Raw genomic sequence first — 5,057 nt, 5'->3', positions numbered from 1 at the left:
GAGTCAAACACAAAGAAGTTAAACAATGTGAGAGAGAGCGAGCATGTATACAATGGGGCAACTTTGTCAATCTGGCAAGGTAACAATGGAAATGGCTGGCTGTGTGAGGGGGTTTCTGGGTAAGAAATATAAAGGAACTAATCAGGTAACAGGCGACTGAAGTGTCAAGCAGGAGGACCAGGAACTGCAACGTCAGGGAATGTTGGTGACATGTCAAAACACAACAGAATATGAAACGAGCAGAGCTAGTGAAATGATCTTTTCCTTGCACAACTCAGAAAACTGACAATTGGTTAGAATTCGGTCATATATCCTGTTGTTTTTACCCAAAACAGCTTGTGAATTATGGCTGCTTTTTATATTATGTGGGGACTGCACTAGCTGGTAACAAGAATCTTCTACACAGCACCACAAGTCCCATAGATAGAAGAAGATATGTAGTACAGTTAAAATACAACTTCACTGTAAACCCTCATTTAAGTGTGATATATTACCCAGCTGCTGTCAGGAACCTGTATGTACTGTATGCTGCCTCTTGCAGTCGATGTCACAGTCATAAAATAGCCCAGAGGTTTCAATGACAAGTGGTTGACAGGAGCATGCTGAGACCTCATCTTTTTCTTGTGCCGGCTGCCGTGTGTGACAGGTGAAACAGAAACATGAGCAGGCTAAATGAGATGAGCTGTTTTATCAGTTTGGCTGCATTGAATCACAGTGTAGCAGGACAGACCAGAGGTTTAACGGCCGCAGCATCGCAGGAACGGCATTTTGACTTTTTGGTCCATTATTCTGACAACGCTAACAAACTGTATTGAACAACTAACTAAATGCTACAGTGAAACACAGTCTAGACAAACAGGAAGGGAACAGAATGGAGGTTCATGCGACTTGGTTAAGAAGATGTCTAATAAGAATCGTCAGCTCTGGTGTTTATATTAAAACAAATAGAAACAAAAATTAGGTTTCACTTATATATGGCACTTACATGTATCACTTTGTAGTTTGGCTTTTTTGAAGCTAATTCCTTGATTCTTGCTGTTCTGGGTTTGTACCTTCATGGTTGAAAGCACTTATTGTAAGTCGCTTTGGATGAAAGCGTCAGCTAAATGATATCTAATGGACTGTGTGCTCAGTACAATGGTCTCTGCAGACTTCTTCAGACTTCTTTTCTCGGGAGAAACTCCAAGGAACCTTTTCATTTTTCTCATCACAGTTATATATTTCTTTTAGCTTTTCCTTGTGAGGTGACCTGGCAAGGGGCTTCTTCAAATGGCACGGACCAAAACACCTCTGAAGGCGATCAGATAGATTGAGAAACCACCAGAGCATCGAAATGTGCGCCAAAGATAAAATGCTTTAAGTGCAGTTGTTTGTTCTTCTTTTAGGGAAGTTTGTCTAGTTTGCTTGATACTGTCTAACTACTGTCCAACAAACCACTGTGCACCAGCGGCAGCCAGCTTCAGCAGCACTCCTCTGTCAGTCATGTTTCAGATGGAGATCAGTCTGAACACGACGCGAGGGTGGGGGATCGGGGGCAGAAACATCTGAAAGAGTTGAATAAACAGGAGCTGGCTTATTGGTCCAGTTTAGTTAACTGTAAATTCTTTGTATAAAAATGGTTGATTGTGTGTGCGCCACGTAAAGGTTCATAACATCATTAAATTCATAAGTAATTATTGTGTGTTGGTTGTGCGATCTCTCTGTTTGTGAAGCTGTCCAGGGTGCCAACTGGTTTTTTAGGACGGATGAATATATTTCATCCTAAAAGCTTCCAACTTCAAAAAGAGACAACCCAAAAGCCACCATGTAATTTCACTGACAAAACTGTTCATAGGCTGATCATTGAATTAGAATCCATTTTCCTATAAATATATAAGAACATATAACATCTAAAATTTTTGATGTGTTGCTGTTTTTCAATTTCAGACACACATCCATGCGTCTCTGCTTGCTCCGTGGGAACTAGTGAGAGTCGCACTGGGCTGATGTCAGAACAATGGGATACCTTCTTCCAGTTTGATCGTTTGGACACTGAACTGATTCTCTGTCCATACAAACTATAAAATAAAATCCACAAAAAGAGAAACGACACATTTTTAGGTTGTCCCTGTATGAACCAAAAAAAATGCCCTGCTGACTAAGACATCACATTTCTATTTTATAATCCTGAAGTTATAAGTGCATGTGAAAGCACATCTTTTCCTCTGATTGTGCCGATGCAAACTTTTTTTTCCCCCACATCTTGAATAAACAATGTTAAATATTTCACTGACTTTTAAATCAAATTGCGGGACGCTCAGTGTGAGGTACAGCATATTTAGGACATTTAAAAGTTTAATGAAGTCCATCAGGGAAACCATGCACCAATGTGAGAAATGCAACAGCACAGTAATAAAACAGGCAGGATCTTCAAAAACAGAAAACTGGTCAAATGTATAATTTGATCCCAAAACTTACAGCTATGACATGTTTGTATGGTTACAAAGAAGGATGATTGTCTGCTACAATACAGAAAATCCACTGTTAGTTAACTTTTCAGTTTAGATACACACGTGTACCATAGACAATAATGCCAGTGTAGTGCTTAATGCACCTGATGTGCTTTGGAACCACATTAAAATAAATAAATTGATGTCTTTTATCTGTGATTCTTACCTGATGGTGATTTCAACTTCAAACAAAAGTGTGTTTGTATTTCATATTTCATTCTGTGTGAACTTTTACCCCCAAAGACGGGCCATTACACACACGCACACACGCACACACACACATAGCTCACAGCTGTGTTTTCAGGCCTCTTTTGATCACTCTTTTAGCTTCATCATTAATTCAATAGATGGGGAGTCAGAGGTTCTACATGGAAAAAATAAATCAGTGGATATTAACCCATCCTTCAGTGCTGCCTCAAGGGTTACATTTCCTTTAACATCAGCCCAGCATTCATCTGTCTGTCTGGCAAAGTTACAGATAAATGCAGGGAAGGTAGTGAAGGCAGAGAATTCTTTGTTTCCACAGTTTGACGGGCAGGGATTCTTCCACCTCTCATCTTATTTTTTTTCATTTTCACTCCCTGGGTTTTACCAGATGTGTTGGTAAGATACATGACCAGTGTTATTTAAAGGTCCAGTGTGTAGATTATGGTGAAAGGGATTTATTGGCAGAAATTGAATCCTACTGATGTTTTCACTAGTGTGTTTCCTCTAAATTGTACCAATTGTTGTTTTCTTTACCCTAGAATGGGTCCTATACCTGATATTTACATCAGGAGCAGGTCCTCTGTACGGAAAGCGCCATGTTTTTTTTACAGTCGTCAAAGTTGATGTCGTAGGCTTTCACAATAAATTTACCTTTTACACAACTTTTACAAAAGGTTACCGGTGGGGACACTGTGGGTACCTGACCTGTTGCAGGACTTGTGTGTGTGCAAGTACTTTCACCATTAAAAGACAAAGGAGACATGAGGTTTACACCTGCAGCTATGAAATTGACGTAGCATTGTGTGGCTGTATCCTGCAGTTTGAAGATGCTGTTTCAGAGGCTTGGTGTTCCAGCTGCATGTCACTCAGTGTCCAGTATCTGTGGGTCCCTGCAGGCTGAAGCTCCTCACATCACATTCACCCAAAAGTTCAATGCCAGTAAAATGACTACATGTACTGTAAACTAACAAATATTTGAACTTGTTAGTTGGATGTTTTCTGTCATTCTTTAGGGAGATCTGTCATGACATCTTTAAAGGAACATTACAAACTTTAAACAAGCAGGGACTTTTAGATGTGTTGTATGATGACAAATGTTAGCCTTGTTTGTGACATTTCTTTTTTTTTAAAGCTTTTTTTGAGGTACACAATGTGTATGTGTGTGTGTGTGTGTGTGTGTGTGTGTGTGTGTGTGGTTTTCAAAATATATTCAATGATGTGTGGCTTAGATCAAAGATATAGAACTAACAGCATACAAGGAATGTAGGAACTTATATGTACACCTTACTGAATCTGGAATTGTGCATTGATTCTTTTATGGCCCCTATTTAGAAAGATCCTAAATCCACCACTGCACTGAACCAATGTTACAGAGGTACAAACACAGTAATACAACATGGGTTGGTTTGCCTTGCCAATTTATTTTTCTCTTCTTTGGCACAAATAGGGAATTTCAGTCTTGACGTTGAACCTTGAACACTTGAAGCCTCGGTCACCAGTCTGAACCGATTCTGTGTCAACAGCAGTTGTAGTGGTGTGTGGATCCTAAAATGCTGAGCACAGACGGAGCTGTGTGTTTTGAAAGGTTAAAGGGAGAAAATGCTGGAAGTCAGGTAGACACAAGAAATGTTTCAAGGCTTTTGAGGAATGTGAGAGGGAAAAATAACCTTTGTGTTTCTTCTTCGTGACATTTTATACGATTCAGAGCAACCTCACCATTTGCAACCCTCCTCTAACTCACTTATGGCTTTCAGTCCATATTTTCAGCATTAGTGGTATTTCTCACAATTAAAAAAAAAACCCAACTGACTTCATAGACTGTCGGCAAGCTTCTCATCATCAGCCCCAACTATCATCACTATTAACACCCACTATTTAAATTTGGGTGTGCGGGTCGCTCCCTGACTCCTCATCAGCTCCTTCCTGGAAACACGTTTTACTCTCATTCTCACCCTTAGACATCTGTAGGTTTAGTAATTATTTGGATTATGGTACAAATATAGTAACACGGTATTGTTTAACGTCTAAGAAACGACTGAGTCCACTGTATAATATTATTTGCAGCACTAATGAGGTATAGAACAGGATAATTACAAACAGGACAGAGGACCCCTGCCTCTAGAGTAAACTGCATTTTCTTCTGTGACGAGTCCTCTTACCGGAAGGTCGGTGGCTCGATTCCCAGCCTTCACCATCTGCATGCCGACGTGGCATTGGGCGTGAATGGATGAATGTAAAACTTTTCTGTAAAGTGCTTTTACTGGTTGTCAAGACTAAAACAGCGCTATATAAATACAGACCATTAACATGTTTAATCTCTGTTGTGGTTGGACTAAAATGATGTTTTAACTGTTCCTCCCC

Source organism: Hippoglossus stenolepis, chromosome 2 (genome assembly GCF_022539355.2).
Source record: "Hippoglossus stenolepis isolate QCI-W04-F060 chromosome 2, HSTE1.2, whole genome shotgun sequence".
In the NCBI taxonomy this organism is placed as follows: domain Eukaryota; kingdom Metazoa; phylum Chordata; class Actinopteri; order Pleuronectiformes; family Pleuronectidae; genus Hippoglossus; species Hippoglossus stenolepis.
Note: the sequence above shows the minus strand (reverse complement) of the source record.